Source organism: Leucopleurus acutus, assembly GCF_964270905.1.
Source record: "Leucopleurus acutus genome assembly, chromosome: 8".
Classification (NCBI taxonomy): domain Eukaryota; kingdom Metazoa; phylum Chordata; class Mammalia; order Artiodactyla; family Delphinidae; genus Leucopleurus; species Leucopleurus acutus.
Window position 1 is genome coordinate 18585348 of NC_139151.1, and position 18200 is coordinate 18603547.

At 37.9% G+C, this 18200-nt stretch overlaps 1 pseudogene across 1 annotated transcript; it reads left to right on the forward strand.

Annotated features, from left to right (window-relative positions):
- Positions 1–9181: 9181 nt before the first annotated feature.
- On the forward strand, positions 9182–16257 carry LOC309964911 (NXPE family member 1-like; annotated as a pseudogene). The gene is made up of 3 exons: positions 9182–9217; positions 15174–15381; positions 15836–16257. The product of its transcript is annotated as an NXPE family member 1-like (transcript).
- Positions 16258–18200: the final 1943 nt, after the last annotated feature.

Consider the following 18200-nt stretch of genomic DNA (forward strand, 5'->3'; position numbering starts at 1 on the left):
AAAATAGGTAATATTTGACCTAATTCATAGAGAAGTTAAGCAAAATAAGAAGACAGAGGAATTTGTTTCAAATGAAAGAACAAGAAAAAAACCCTTAAAAAAAAACCCCACTAATGAAACAGAAATAATGTACGAGATAAGGAGTTCAAAGAATTAGTAATAAGAACACTAACAGAATTAGGGAAAAGAAGAGATGAACACAGTGAGAATTTTAACAAGGAATTGGAAAATATGAAAAAAGAACCAGTCAGACCTGAAGAGTACAATAACTGAAATGAAAAACACACTGGTAAGAATTAACAGCCGACTAGCTCATACAGAAGATGCATAGTGGTCTGGAAGACAGAATTATGGAAATCACCTAATCAGAACAACAGAGAGAAGAAAAAATTAAGAAAATGAGAACAGTTTAAGGGACCTGTGCCACATCAAGAATACTAACACTGGTACTGTAAGGGGCCCAGAAGGAGAAGAGAGAGAGAAAAGGATCAAAATGCATTTGATGAAATTATGGCTGAAAAGTTCCCAAACATGAAGAAGGAAACATATCCAGGTACAGGAAGCACAGAGGGTTTCAAACAAGATGAACCCAAACAAACCCAGAACACAACATATAATTAAAATGGCAAAAGTAAGAAATAGAAGAATTCTAAAAGTAACAAGAGAAAAACAAACAGTCACATACAAAATCAGCTGATTTTTCTGCAGAAACATGGCACGCCAAAAGAGAGCGCCATGATATATTCAAAGTACTGAAATGGAAAAATCTGCAATCTAGGATACTTTACCCAGGAATATTATTTAGAATTGAAGGAGAGATAAAGAACTTCTCAGACAAGCAAAAACTAAAGGAGTTCATCGATACTAAATCTACTGTAAGAGAAATGTTAAAGGGTTATCTCTAAGTGGAAAAGAAAAGGCTACAACTAGAAGTAAGAATCTATAGCACCGAGGACATTTAAGTCAAGGGTAGAAGAGGAAGAGCCCATCTGAAAAGATGCTATTTTCTCCCCAGGAGAAAAATAATGGGGGGAAAAATTCTTTTGTAAAACATTATCTCTGCCACCTTCAAGCCCCCTCACAAAAAATTTCAAAATGCTTTAAGTAAAATCTCACTAATACAGTCAAAAAAAAGAATCTATAGGAAAAGAAAAATCCCACTAGGAAAGGCAGATATATAGTAAAGCCTGTGGATCAACTACTTAAGTTAGTACAAAGATTAAAAGACAAAAATTTGTAAAATCAACTATAATTAAAGAGTTAAGGGATAAATATGAAGATATAAAATATGGCATCAAAAACACAAAACATGGGTGAGGGGAGTAAAAATTATAGATCTTTTAGAATATGTTTGAACTTAAATGACTACCAGTTTAAAAGATATAGTTATAGGTTAACATATATTAAACCCCATGGTAACCACAAACCAAAAACCTATAATAGATACGTAAAAACTAGACAGAAGGGAACACAAGGATACCACTAAAGAAAATCATCAAACCACAGGGGAAGAAACTAAAACATGAAGAAAAGAACAGAAAAGAACTACAAGAACAACCAGAAAACAAGTAACAATATAGCACTAAGTACATACCTTACAATAATCACTTTAAATGTCAATGGAGGGACTTCCCTGATGGTGCAGTGGTTAAGAATCTGCCTGCCAATGCAGGGGACATGGGTTCAAGCCCTGGTCCAGGAAGATGCCACATGCCATGGAGCAACTAAGCCTGTGCACCCCAACTACTGAGCCTGTGCTCTAGAGCCCATGAGCCACAACTACTGAGCCTGCACACCACAACTACTGAAGCCCACACGCCTAGAGCCCATGCTCTGCAACAAGAGAAGCCACTGCAATGAGAACTCCGCACACCACAACGAAGAGTAGCCCCTGCTTGCTACAACTAGAGAAAGCCCACGTGCAGCAATGAAGACCTAACGCAGCCAAAAATAAATAAAATTAAATCTTAAAAAAATAAAACTCAATGGACTAAATGTTCCAAACAACAGACATAGGGTGGCCGATTAAAAAAAAAACAAAAACCCAAGACCCACGCATATGCTGCTTGCAAGAGACTCACTTCAGAGCTAAAGACACACACAGCATAAAAGCAAGAGGGTGGGGAAAGATATTTCATGCAAATGGAAACAAAAAGAAAGCAGGTATAGCAATACTCATATCACAAAAAATACTTTAAAAACAAAGACTATAAAAAAAGACAAAGAAGGGAATTATATAATGATAAAGGAATGAATACAAGAAGAAGATGTAACACATTAACATACATGCACCTAACATGGACCACCTAAATATATAAAGCAAATATTTACAGACATAATGGAGAAATTGACAATAATAGCATAATAGCAGGGGACTTTAATACCCCTAATTACATCAATGGATAGACCATCCAAACAGAAAATCAGTAAGGTAACAGCAGTCTTAAATGACACGTTAGACCACTGGAGTCAACACACATCTACAAGGCTTTCCATTAAAAAATAGCAGAATACACATTCTTTTCAAGACCACATGGAACATTCTCCATGACAGATCGCATGGTAGGTCACAAAACAAGTCTCAACAAACTCTGGAGGACAGAAGTTATATCAAGCATTTTTTGCAATCACAGTAGCATGAAACTAGAAATTAACTACAGGAAGAAAAACGGAGAAAACACAACATGGGGTGACTGAACAAAATGCTACTAAAAAACCCATGGGTCAGTGAAGGAATCAAAATGGGAATCAGAAAATACCTCGAGACAAATGAAAATAAAAACACAACTTTCCAAAATCCAGGGATGCAGCAAAAGTACTTCTAAGAGGGAAGTTTACAGCAATACAGGTCTAAGGTCTACATAGAGAATCCTAAAGATGCCACCAGAAAACTACTAGAGCTAATCAATGAATTTGGTAAAGTTGCAGGATACAAAATTAATGCACAGAAATCTCTTGCATTCCTATACACTAATGATCAAAAATCTGAAAGAGAAATTAAGGAAACAATCCCATTCACCATTGCAACAAAAAGAATAAAATATCTAGGAATAAACCCTACCTAGGGAGACAAAAGACCTTTATGCAGAAAACTATAAGACACTGTTGAAAGAAATTAAAGATGATACCAACAGATGGAGAGATATACCATGTTCTTGGATTGGAAGAATCAATATTGTGAAAATGACTATACTACCCTAAGCAATCTACAGATTCAATGCAATCCCTATCAAATTACCAATGGCATTTTTTACAGAACTAGAACAAAAAATTTTTTAATTTGTATGCAGACACAAAAGACCCTGGATAGCCAAAGCAGTCTTGAGGGAGAAAAACGGAGCTGGAGGAATCAGGCTCCCTAACTTCAGACTATACTACAAAGCTACAGTGATCAAGACAATATGGTACTGGCACAAAAACAGGATAGAAAGCCCAGAGATAAACCCACACACATATGGTCAGCTAATCTATGACAAAGCAGGCAAGGATATACAATGGAGAAAAGACAGTCTCTTCAATAAGTGGTGCTGGGAAAACTGAACAGCAAATGTAAAAGAATGAAATTAGAACACTCCCTAACACTATACACAAAAATAAACTCAACATTGATTAGAGACCTAAATGTAACACTGGACACTGTAAAACTCTTAGAGGAAAACATAGGAAGAACACTCTTTGACATAAATCACAGCAAGATCTTTTTTGATCCACCTCCTAGGGTAATGGAAATAAAAACAAAAATAAACAAATGGGACCTAATGAAACTTAAAAGCTTTTGCAAAGCAAAGTAAACTACAAACAAGATGAAAAGACAACTGTCAGAATGGGAAAAAATATTTGCAAATGAATCAACAGACAAAGGATTAATCTCCAAAATATATAAACCACTCATGCACCTCAATATTAAAAAAACAAACAACCCAATCAAAAAATGGACAGAAGACCTAAATAGACATTTCTCCAAAAAGGACATACAGATGCCAAGAAGCACATGAAAAGCTGCTCAACATCACTAATTATTAGAGAAATGCAAATCAAAACTACAGTGAGGTATCACCTCACACCACTTAGAATGGGCATCATCAGAAAATCTACAAACAACAAATGCTGGAGAGGGTGTGGAGAAAAGGGAACCCTCTTGCACTGTTGGTGGGAATGTAAATTGATACAGCCACTATGAGAACAGTATGGAGGTTCCTCAAAGAACTAAAAATAGAATTACCATATGACCCAGCAATCCCACTACTAGGCATAAATCCAGAGAAAACCATAATTCAAAATGACACATGCAGGGCTTCCCTGGTGGCGCAGTGGTTGAGAGTCCGCCTGCCGATGCAGGGGACACGGATTCGTGCCCCGGTCTGGGAAGATCCCACATGCTGCGGAGCGGCTGGGCCTGTGAGCCATGGCCGCTGAGCCTGCACGTCTGGAGCCTGTGCTCGGCAACGGGAGAGGCCACAACAGTGAGAGGCCCGTGTACCACACACACGCAAAAAAGACACATGCACCCCAATGTTCATTGCAGCACTATTTTACAATAGTCAGGTCATGGAAGCAACCTAAATGCCCATCGACAGACGAATGGATAAAGAAGATGTGGTACATATATACAATGGAATATTACTCAGCCATAAAAAGGAACAAAATAGGGTCATTTGTAGAGACATGGATGTATCTAGAGACTGTCATAGAGAGTGAAGTAAGTCAGAAAGAGAAAAATAAATATCGTATATTAATGCATATATGTGGAACCTAGAAAATGGTACAGATGAACTGGTTTGCAGAGCAGAAATTGAGACACAGAAGTAGAGAACAAACGTATGGACATCAAGGGGGGAAAGCGGCGGGGGGTGGGGGTGTGATGAATTGGGCGATTGGGATTGACATGTATACACTGATGTGTATAAAATGGATGACTAATAAGAAAATAAATAAATAAATACATTTTGTGAGGATGGCCAGAAAAAAGAAACAATGTGGTATTAGTACAAAAACGTCATATAGATCAATGGAACAGAATAGAGAGCCCAGAAATAAATCCACACACCTGTGGTCAATTAATCTTCGACAAAGAGGCTAGAATATACAATGGAGAAAAGATAGTCTCTTCAACAACTAGTGTTGGGAAAGCTGTACAGCCACATGTAAATCAATGAAGTGAGAACACTTCCTCACACCATAAACAAAAATAAACTCAAAATGGTTTAAAGACTTAAATACAAGACATGATGCCATAAAACTCCTAGATGAGAACATAGGCAAAACATTCTTTGACATAAACCATAGCAATGTTTTCTTAGGTTAGTCTCCCAAGGCAATATAAATAAAAGCAAAAATAAACAAATGGGACCTAATCAGACATATAAGGTTTTGCACAGCAAAGAAAACCATCAGCAAAATGCAAAGACAACCTACAGAATGGGAGAAAATATTTGCAAACGATGCAAGTGACCAGGGCTTAATTTCTAAAATACACAAATGCTCATACAACTCAATAACAAAATACAAATGACATAATCAAAAAATGGGTAGAACACCTAAATAGAAGTTTCTCCAAAGAAGACATACAGATGGCCAACAGGCACATGAAAAGATGCTCAACGTCACTAATTATTAGAGAAATGCAAATCAAAACCACAATTAGAAATCACCTCACACTTATCAGAATGGCTATCATCAAAAAAATCTACAAATAACAAATGCTGGAGAGGGTGTGGAGAAAAGGGAACCCTCCTACACTGTTGGTGGGAATGTAAATTGGTTTAGCCACTATGGAAAACAGTATGGAGGTTCCTTAAAAAACTCAAAATAGAGCTACCATATGATCCAGCAACTCCAGTCCTGAGAATATATCTGGAGAAAACTATAATTAGAAAAGACACATGTGCTTCAATGTTCACAGCAGCACTATTTACAATAGCCAAGACATGGAAACAACCCAAGTACCCATCAACAGATGACTGGATTAAGAAGAGGTGGTATACGTATATACAATGGAATATTACTCAGCCATTAAAAAAGAATGAAATATGGCCATTTGCAGCAACATGGATGAACCTAGAGAATATTATACTTAGTGAAGTCAGAAAAAGACAAATTTATATGATCTCACTTGTATGTGGTATCTAAAAAATAATACAAATGAATCTATACACAGAACAGAAACAGACTCACAGACATAGAAAACAAATTTATGGTTACCAAAAGGGAAAAAGAGGCAGGGGGAGGTATAAATTAGGAGTATGGGATTAACAGATACAGACTACTGTACCTCAAACAGATAAGCAACAAAGACTTACTGTATACCACAGGAAACAATATTTGATACATTGTGATAACCTATAATGGAAAATAATCAGAAATATGTAGGTAGATAGATAGATATAACCTAATCACTTTTCTGTATACCTGAAACTAACACAATATTGTAAATCAACTATACTTCAATTAAAAAAATAAATACATAGAATTTTTAAATTATTTGAGGGAAAATTAACAAATTTATAATATTAGGCTCTACTACTTGTAAAAATGTTAAAGCTTTTCGTTCAAGGTCTTTTAAAAATGTTCTTTAAAAGAGTTTTCAAAATGCCTCCAACAAGGTCAGAGATTATCTCCTATTGTATTTTCCAGTGATTATTACTGGTATAGATAAATGCTATCTTTACAAGTTTATTTTGTATCCAGCTCCTTTGTGACTCTGTAAATGCTAACAATTTGCTAACTCTGGTGGGGGTTTTGTGGTGGACAATAACAACATCTGCAAAAAATAAAATTAAAAAAGAAAAGAAAAATGAAAAATAAGACAGTTTGCTTCTTCCCTCACAATTCTCATACACTTGTTTGTTTGTTTGTTTTGTTTTATTGTTCAGGACTTCTAAAGTGGATAACATTTTTGTCTTATTCCTGACCTTGAAAGGAACTTGGGTTCTGTTCATTTTTATTTTTAATTATATCTCATTTTCTTGTTTCTTGTCCCTTTTGATTTACTCTATTGCTTTGTACCAACCACATGGGTCTTATTGATTTTATTGCTGGGGTGCAGTGGACCTATTTTTTTTGTTGAAGCTTTATGTGTGTTCTAAAGTACAAAAGGGTTGACAACCACCAGTCTATAACCATTGTTCTCACAATTACCTGACTTGACTGCATGTGAGGCTTTTGAAAAACAAACTCTCGGGCAAGGCATTTAGTGATTATGATTCAGCTGATCTGGGCTGCAGCTTGAGAACCCATATTTTTAGAAAAGTTTGCAGGCACTTCTGACTATCGATAAGATTTGGAAATTACTGAATTTGAGAACCTATAAAAACATGATCTAGTGCTAAAAGGATAAAAAGGAACCTCTAAGGTTCTAAAGATTTTTCAGTAAGAAGTTAACAGATGTTTAGGTGGTTTGGGGGAAAATGTGGAGGTGGCCAGCCATCCTGGAAGAGGTGTATTAATAAAGAGTGAGAGCTGAAGGAAAGGAAGGTCAGCTCCAGAAAATAAAAAGTTACTCATTAAAATGTATCAATAGAATGCAAAAAAGGAGTGGCAGGAACTAGAGAGAGTTAAAAAAGAGGTCATAGCATAAAGCCATATCAAAATTAGACTTTACCCTCAGGGTAATGAGAAGCCATTGAAGGGATTTAAGCAGGGAGGGACATGAAGAGAGTTTTGCTTGAGAAGGACTGATTTAGCAACAATGGAGAAAATTAATTGGGGAGAAAGCGGAACTGAAGCTTTGACCCTTGGAATGACTTCTACAATTCAGGAAATAAACAATGGTGACTTGAACTATAATACAGTTGGGGAAGAAAAGACTATTAGACAAGGGTAAAAGATATACATAAGTAGAACTAACAGAAGGTAATGATGACTGGTGATAAGATGTATAAGAAAAGGAAGAGTAAATGTACTGGAATCAATTTATTACTCATAAGTATTCTCTGAGCTCTATATTTTGGATTTAATATATTTATCTACAACTGTTCAGGCATTCTCAAAAACACTGAGGTTAAAGATAAATGTGTAGTATACATTTTATTCAAAATTGTCAGAGTTTAAATAAAATTGATGATAATATGTAAATATTCAAACACAGAATAAGTAAAAATTATTTGGACAGGTTCATTTCATAGTATGTCACATTCCTTGCCCCTTCAGTTTGGTTCACCCTAACTTACCCATTTCCCTCCGCCACTGGAACAGCTCCACAAAGTCCCCATACCCTAAAACATCACCGAGCCTGTCAAAGTCACCAACAGAGACTGAGCTGAGAATAAAGGGGATCATGGATCCCAGCTGATCCCACCCAGACCAGCTGATCCCACCCAGACCCTTCACCCACGTGAGCTCCACCACCAGCGCCACACACAGTAAAGCCACCCTCCTCAGCCCTCAAGACACATACTGCAGGGGGGATCAGCTAGACGTCCTGCTGGAGGTGAGGGACCACTTGGGACGCAGGAAGGAATATGGCGGGGGTTTCCTGAGCGCCAGGATGTCCTCCCCAGCCCTGAAGGCAGGCGCTTCGGGAAAGGTGACAGACTTCAACAATGGCACCTACCTTGTCAGCTTCACCCTGTTCTGGGAGGGCCGGGTGTCTCTGTCTGTCCTGCTCATCCTCCCCAGTGAAGGGGTGTAGGCTCTCTGGAGGGCAAGGAACCAAGGCTATGACAGGGTGATCTTCACGGGCCAGTCTGCCAGTGGTAACTCCCATGTCAATACTGTTTGCGCCCTGGTTTTAAATTCAAGTGCTGAACTGTGTGAGAACCTGGACACTCGTGTCCAAGAATTCTACTTTCTGACCTCAACACACACTCTGTGAGGCCCTGACTGACATGACCACCAGGAATGGAGAAATTTCTTATCTTACTGTCAAGGAAGAAGCTTTTTTTCACAGCTAAGTATACTTTTAGATACCCTGAGAGGTGCCCACAGGCAGAGCTACATTGCCTACCTCAATTAATATTGAGCATGGGGCTTCCCTGGTGGCGCAGTGGTTGAGAGTCCGCCTGCCGATGCAGAGGACATGGGTTCGTGCCCCGATCTGGGAAGATCCCATGTGCCGCGGAGCGGCTGGGCCCATGAGCCATGGCCGCTGAGCCTGCGCATCCGGAGCCTGTGCTCCACAACGGGAGAGGCCACAATGGTGAGAGGCCCGCGTACCGCAAAAAAATATATATATATATTGAGCATGACCCTCTCAGATGCCTCTTTAAGGTCTGATCAGGTATGCGGCATCTTCCTGAGCCCCCTGTTCATGACTCCTACCACCAGGGTTGGCATTCTCACTCAGATGTTCAATAAAAGAGGGCTGCCCAAGGTGAACTATATTATATATGCCTGTCCTTCTCCATGATGACCGGTATTCTCAGATTCAGTCATATCTTTTACTGTAGACCTAGGTTTTACAAAATATGTTCAATGGAAAAGTATTCTGCTGTGTTAGTTAATAGATGTTACACCAGAAAAGGATTCCTTGATAAGTGTATGGTAACATCCATGCTTCTTCATCCCCCATATCATATTCTGTAGATTCTACCTCTTAAGTATCTTTCACATTTATCCATTTCTCTCCATGATTACTGCTCTTACCTGAGTTCAGAGCATCATCATCTCATCTAGATTACTTGTCACAGATTCCTTTCTGCCTAGCCTACCCTCTCTAATCCATTGTCCACACTGCAGCCTGAGTCATCTTTCCAACGATCCAACTCCTTCCTACTGGTCATCCCCAGTTGATCTCAAGATCAGGTATTCTCAGATATTCTCAGATATCAGGTTGGAGGAGTCCTCCATACTCCCTGAGTTGTGATCTAGTGATTTTCGGAAGCCTCCAGTTGAACAGACCTCCATAAACTGGGGTGTAAGCATGTTTCTCATATGAATCATGGCAGTGTCAATGCCAAGATTTTCTCCCATTCCTCACAAACATACTTACTTCCTGGTCTGCCAGCTCTACCATAAGCTGCAAAACACTTCATGAGTCACTTTGGGAATTTACAAAGGATAACTTATATGCCACCACAAGTCCCAGAACCTGTGGGCCAATCCCTGAGACAACCTATCAGTTCCAGACTCTTTGGCTACTTTGCTAACTTTCTGTAAGTCTCAATCCATTTCCTTTTCACTTTCCATTCTTTTTTTTCCCCCTAGGGATCCATTTTTTTTCCTGGGAATTCACTTTCCTTAAGCTTGGCCATAGAGTGGAATGCTAGGTTCTCAGCAACCCCTTTCTCAGCAGTTTTCTAAGTCAAGCTTACAGTCTTTTCCCCTTAAGCTCCCAAAAAATACGCTAAGAGGAAGTAAAGTATGGATAGCAAACATGGAAAAATAACATGCATTTCAGATCTTACAGAGTTATCCAAGTGTTGGCTTCTGATCAATAGTCTTTGATTCCCTTCTGAAACAAGTAAAAGCACAGTTGGGTTTCTGTTCTTTCCCTTTGATCTCTGATGGTACCCCTCACCAAATCTCTTCCTACCCAGTAAGTGTCCTTATGCCTAAGTCCCAGTAAGGATGAAAATGTGTTGATCCCTTCCTTTCTCTGGATTGAACCTGAAGAGACATCCATAGTAGCGAATCAGGTACCACTTATATCCGTTGTACTACCTGGCACCTGGGTCCCCATTCCCCCGTGTCCCCTTTCTGCCTGCTACCGCTTACCAACACATGTACACAGGACTGGAACAAAGAGTGAATCAAAGGGAGCGTAAGAGCTTTGAAGTAGGAGAGTCAGATAGTCTTTCATCCACTGGAGGAAAGAAATGCAGTGCATATTTATTCATGCATCAGACTGAACATGACTTTCTGCCAGCCACTTTGTGAGGTATTAGGGACACAGCAGTGGACCAGGCAAATATATTACCTTCCTTCATAAAGCTTACAACCCTCGGAAAGCAAGTTTCTAGGAAAAATGGAAGGTAAACATAGCAGAAAACATATATAAAGAGGGAAGCAGGAACCCTGTGAGAAGAGGTCTTCATGCCAGGCTAAGAAGCCTGAAGTCCTTAGGTAAGTGATGGGGATTTTAAATAAACAACTTTAAAATAAAGGATTTTAAGCAGTAATGCAGTTGCATTTGCAATAAGAAAGGATGCTCTGGCAGTTGTGTTGAAGAATTTAGGTGGGATAAAATTGAGACGGCCTGGCTAGAGGCTGACAGTAATCTAAGAAAAATACTGTATGAACTTGAATAAGTGATGTGTAAGTAGAGAGAGAGGAGGACTTTCAGATTAGATAAATACTTTGAAACTAAAATTCCAGGACACACTGATTGCATGTGTGAGCAGAGCTGCCCTGGACTTCAAGGTGCTCCCAGAAAGGTAAATAGTTTTCCTAATGCATATACAATGGATATACAATAAAAAATCCTAATTCATATACAATGCCCAATAGATACAATATTTACAACAACCATAATAGCTTGCAGTTGTAGCAAATTTTAAATTATCCTTCACTCACAAGCTTCTATTACTTGTATTGTGTCAACAGACAGCAGGGTAATTTGTTGTCTTATATTTTTGAAGGTCCAGTATAGGAGTTGAAATGATGAAACATCTTGACCACATTGATGTCTCCTGATATAACAGTAAGTTTGCTTTGTCCTGTGGTAGGTGGTGCTTGGCATGGATCTTCTAAGAGACATTCTGACACAGAGGAAACTTTATCAGAATCAACCCTAGCAATCACAATTTTCCAGGAACACCATTCCTAGCAGGGGTCTGTGGTGTCAATCACCTTGGATTTTAAAGAGAGAAATCAATTCAAGGAAATTATTTCAAACTCTTTTTATAACAGATTTCATCTCAATTTATCCCAAAGGGGAAAGTATTCATATCCTACATCCATATTTAAACCCAGGAATGCATCTCCTAGAGTCAGTGATTCTGTCTGGGGGACATTCTGTACAAATCTCTGATGGATACCCACAGCTTCAGAGTAGGAACATTTTGGTTTAGTTAGCCGAATTCTCTGTGGGCATACCTTCCTAACCTTTCGTGGATGCACTTAGCAGTTTTATATGGAGTTTGCCGTTTCATTAAATGTGTTTTAGTGTTAAACACAAAGCCATGTTACTTATGAAAGAACAATGTTTATACTTAGCTTTAAAATAACTTTCTTTAAAGCCTAAGAGTTTACCAATAACAATCATTTTGAGATGTACCTCAACTGATTTATTGCCTAATATTTATTCATTTATTCAGCAAATGTTTATTGAGATTCTAACAGATAAGAGGCGTTATGGGCAAATGGAGAAAAATAAATGTTCAGCAAGGCTGCAATCTGAAAGACATTTAACCTACCAATTCTATGAAGGAAGTAAAAAGGCAGAAGGGCTTATGATAAGGTGGTATTTGACTTAGCCCCAAAGGATATCTGTAGACAGGGAATGAGGTGAAAGAGAAAACTCATAAAGATCATGAGTAAGGTTGCCAGGTTTAGCAAATAATAATACAAAGTGTCAGTTCAATTTCAGTAATTCCTAATTTCTTATGCATATGACATGAGATAAAGGGAAAATATTGCACGAGAAATACTGACACTAAAAAATTATTGCTCCTTAAAAATAATTCAAATTCAATTTAGTATTCTGTATTTTTTTAATCTGATAACTCTACTCAGGAGCAAAATCATCATGAACTTTGTTCAACAGCCCAAAGGAGTGAGATCATTTGGTGGAATGTAGTGAAGTATGAGGCTAAAAAAAGGAAGACGCTAAATCATGGAAGGCTCTCAAGTACAAAGCTGAGGATTTTAGTGTTTATTCGGTAAGTTTTCAAAAGCTACAAAAAAACAATGAAGGAAGAGAGTGATGTGCAATCTGCTTTGTACTTTAAAGAGCTAATTCACAATTTAACAAAATGTGCATGACCTACAGAAAGACAATTTAAATTGCTACTAAGTGATATAAAATAAAATTTATATAAATAGATGAAAAAATACTGTTTGTTTCTGGGTGGGATGGCTTGATACTAAAAAAAATGTCAATCATCTCTGCATTATTTTCTTATTGTTGCTGTAACAAAGTATCTTGAACAACAAAAATGTATCATCTTGAAACAACAAAAATGTATCACCTTGCAGTTCTGTAGTTCCGTAGTTCAACATCAGTCTCACTGGGCTAAAATTAAGGTGTAGCAGGACGGCATTCCCTTCTGGAGGCTCTAGGGCAGAATCAGTTTCCTTGTCATTTCAGGCTTCTAGAGGCTGCCCACATTCCTCGCAGCCCCCTTCCTCCTTTTTTACAAAGCTACAATGGTGGGTCAAGTCCTCACACCACATCTTTCTGACCCATTTTTCTGCTTCCCTCTTCCACTTTTGATAACTAAAGCGATTCAGATTGGTCCCACCCAGATAATCCAGGATCATCTCCCAGCTCAAAACCCATACCCGTAATCATATCTGGAAAGTCCCACTTGCCATGGAAGGTAACATATTCACAGGTCTCAGGGATTATAAAGTAGATATTTTTGGAGGGCCATTAGTCTGCCTGCCACAATCCCTAAACTAATCAATAAATACAATGGAATCTTAAAACTATTACTAACATACTCTTAAAAATATTCAAGCCTATTCTAAAATTATCAAGTAAAATAAACATGTAAGACTGATCATAAGAGAATTTGCTATATATTTGAAATAGTCCTGCAGAGCGCTTAGTTTGACACTTGGCAAAAATGAATACCCTGACACATTAATATTATACAAGATATGGTTTATGATAATAAACTCAAAGGCTATCTTTCTCACCAAAGTATGCCAGTGCATTATTAGGATGGGTAGAGCAATGTTAAGTTTCCACGGTTATGATATTCAGCCATCCAGGATGTGATGCTGTCAAACATCATAGAAGGTCAAACATGTCACATGGAAATTCCAACACAGGAATTTCATAGGATTATGAAAACTCTCTTTAGCAGGCCAAAATCTCCAGGACTTAACAACTCCTCCAGGTCATCAAGGAATAGCTAATCCAGAATTTTTCCAGTTCTGCAATCAGCACCATTTTGCCATTTGTCCAAAGGTTACATGCACAGAACAACCATGTTGATGACTATTATGTGGACATTGACAACCAGAGACCACAAGGCCTACATGGGGCTAAGCACGGAAAGTGAAGCAGGTGGTCTCCCAATATCCGTTCCCCTCTCCCTCTTTAGTAATTGAACACCATAATTTTAGCTGGGTCCATTGTCACAAACTCAAGGCCACAGCCTTCTTTCAGCTAGTTAAGGCCATAACTAGATTTTTGCCAGGATTGTGAGTGGAAGTGATAAGGGAAACTTCTAGGTCATGCGTTTAAAAGTAAAACAACTAGCCCTCCCCTTCCGACTGGCTGAACTGTAAATATAATGGTAAGAGATGAAAGAGCCATGTTAGACCGTGGGATTGAAGTCATAGGTTAAGAATAGCACCTTAATTGTGGTGATGGCATCATGGGTTTATGCATATGTTCAAACTCATCAAACTGTACACATTAAGTATATGCGTTTTTTTGTACACCAATTAAATCTCAGTAAAGTTGTAAAAGGAATAATAAAATTAAGAGTATCACACCAGCCCCCCTGAAAAAAGAACAGCAGAACAAGCAGACAGAAGGAACTGGAATCCCTGACACCATGCAACATCATATTAGCCCTGGCTTGCTCACTATATGACTGTTATGTGAGGGATAAATAGGTTTGTATTTTTAAGTCATGATTATTTTCTTCCTATCTAATACAGAATATGATATTAGTACAGAAGTGCTGATGTAAACAACCAAAATACGATGCATTGGTCTAGTGGTAGGAGAGTGACACAGCAAGTGACGAGGAAGCATGATAGGTAAGGAATCTGATGATCTCTGTTACCCCATAGCAAAACTCTTGGTGCACTGCTACCTGAGATACATTGGAAGACAGACCATGTGCCAAGAGAGCTTGTAATTCTAATGGAACTCACTGGAAAAATCTAAGAATATTGGTTTGTATTGCCTGCCGCATGTCACTTTTAGCAAAATCCTATTTAAAAATATGAATTCAAGTTAGATATTTTAAGCTTTTTTGAAGTTTTTAAAATGTGGATATGTTATTTTTAAGCTACTTTTTTAATGTTTAAAAATATTCCTATGAAAAAAACATTCATAGAAAAAATAAATTATTGCTTCGTTAATTGAACAAGGGTAAGTGATTTTATACAAGGACACCAACTGTCAGACCAGTGATATTCAGGTTAGAGACCAAGGCCTAAGTCAGCACAGCATCAGCAAAGATGGCAAAGAAATGATAGAACTTCAAGATTCAGTTAATACAATTAAGATAAATGGATGTTTAAAAGGAAAACTCATTTACCTCCTGGGAGACTCTACCCTGTGGTAGTGGACGCACTACCTACTCAAAGTTGTAAAAAGTATGTAACTATTTTATATTCTTTTAGAAATTCAGGCTGGTATAAAAATACTTTTAATAAGTATTTAATAAGTATTAAGTATTTAATAAGTATTAAATTCAGGCTGGTATAAAAATACTTTTAATCAGTATTTAATAATACTTTTAATAAGTATTCTCTCATTTTGGCTGTTTTATTTTCAACTTCACTTATCTTTCTAGATTTGAGCCTTTTAATTTAGAATATATTGTATTCCCTCTTTCAGAAGAAATGTTGTTCCTGTTTATAAATTCCAATGAAAACTTTACATTTTGATTGACACTTCACACATATGAACAGGTACTCTACCCTAGAGAGTAGGGAAGATCCAGTCAGAAATAATCTTGATGGATGAGCATTTGAAATGGTAGGATATTCTTTTTAAAAATATTAATCATGTCCTTCTAGTTAAAAGGTTTATTTATTTTTTTATCAGCACTAAAATTTTTTATCTTCATGGAACTAGAATTTTTAAGAAACAATTCCCTCTGGATACAGAAAGACAGACACATTCCGAGTCAGTGGGGAAAATATAGCTACCCTTTTATCACTTTCCTATTCTGTGAAAGATGAGGATTATATCCCAGGAAACTGACCAGATATCAGCCATCATCATCAAAGAAACACAGCCATCACCATTTGGCTAGCACTTCAGACCCTTCCGCGTTGACATTTTCATTCGCAGGGCCATCAGTGTCAGAAAGGCTATTGAATGACTATTCCTAAGAAGCCCGGACACTAAAATGATCCTTAAAACAGAAAACATCAGGGAGATACACATAGACACAAAGAGGTTTGGAGACATCCACGGTTAACATTCAATATCTTACCAGGAAGGACATTTTCAAAAATAACTAAATATAAAAATTTAGAAGGTGACCTAATACAAGCTCAACATACAAAAATTAATAATTTCCCTCATAGTAGCAATAGATGATTAGAAAATATAATTAAAATCCCATGGTATCTTATGTTGTATTATACTTAATTTTAGAAATTTGGGACTTTTGACCTATTGTAAATGCATGTTTTAAAACCATCACTATTGTAAAATATAACAATATATTTAGGAGTGTACACAAAACTTAAAAGTACAACTCAGTGAACTATCAAAAACAGAGTAACCCAAAAGATAGGAATAAATACAACAATGTGTAAGATACACACACACACACACACACACACACACACACACACACACACACCACTCTCCAGCACAAATTGAAAGACTAAACAGACCTATAAATGCAACACAATTCCAATCAAAATCTGAACAGGTTGTGTGTGTGTGTGTATCTGTGTGCACATGCATAATTTGACAATATGATTCTAAAATTTCTAAGAAAGTTCAAAGGGCCAAAAATATCAAGATACTTCTAAAAAAAGAAGGTTACAGAACTTACTTTTCCAGATATCAATACTTATTTTAAAGCTATTTATAGAATTATGACAGTGTGGTACTGGTGCAAAGAGAAACATGACAAATGAAACAGAATACAGAGAACAGAACTCTTGGCTCCTGACAAATAGACCATTGCAGAGCAGTGAGGGAAGCAGTGAGGGACCCTTTTCAATAAATAGTTCTGGGAAAACAGGGTACCCATACGGGAAAAATAAAATTGGACCCCTACAGTCCTTGGGAGATCATAGACATAAATGCGAAAAGCAAAGCAATAAAGCTTCTCGAAGAATACATCTCACACTCTCTGTAGTAAAGAGCCACGTTTTGGGACTTCCCTGGTGGTGCAGTGGTTAAGAATCCACCTGCCAATGCAGGGGACACAGGTTCAATCCCTGGTCCAGGAATATTCTACATGCCACGGAGCAACTAAGACCGTGCACCACAACTACTGAGCCTGTGCTCTAGAGCCCACATGTCACAACTACTGGAGCCCGCATGCCTAGAGCTGGTGCTCTGCACAAAAAGTCACCGGGATGAGAAGCCTGTACACCGCAACAAAGATTAGCCCCAGCTCGCCGCAACTAGAGAAAGCCCATGCGCACAGCAACTAAGACCTAATGCAGCCATAAATTAATTAATTAATTATTATTTTAAGAGCCATGTTTTTAAAAATATCCAAAATCTCAGATGCCTGACTCACCACATGAGTTCAATCACACCAGAACTATCAGCAAGATGAGTCCTCTTGCATGTTATGTAATGTCACATCACCATAAAAGTTTCTGAATGCATACTCTCAATCTCTGTACTTGTCTCATCATGGACCAGTAAAAAAACAGTTCAGAATTAGCACAGGTCCTCAGAGCATAGTTTGATCAGCACAGTAATAAATAGTTCCTGGACTGTTGAAGATAATATAAGAAAATAACTTTATGACTTCCAGGTAGAATGTTTTCTTAGACTGAATTCCAAAGACACTAATCAGAAGGGGAAATACTGGTAAGTTTTAGTACATTAAAATTAGGAACAGCTATCAAAAGACACCATTAAGAGAGCAAAAAAATAAACCAAAAACTGTGAAAAGACATTTGTAATACACAGAACAAAGTACTTTCTCTTTTCTCTGTGTCCAGATAACTTAAAACCCCAGATTGATAAGTCAGACTATGTAAAAATAAAAACATTTTACATGTCCCCCCAAAAACCATAAGCAGAGTCAAAAGATAAATTACAGGGCTTCCCTGGTGGCGCAGTGGTTGAGAGTCCGCCTGCCGATGCAGGGAACATGGGTTCGTGCCCCGGTCCGGGAGGATCCCACATGCCGCAGAGCAGCTGGGCCCGTGAGCCATGGCTGCTGAGCCTGCGTGTCCGGAGCCTGTGCTCCACAACGGGAGAGGCC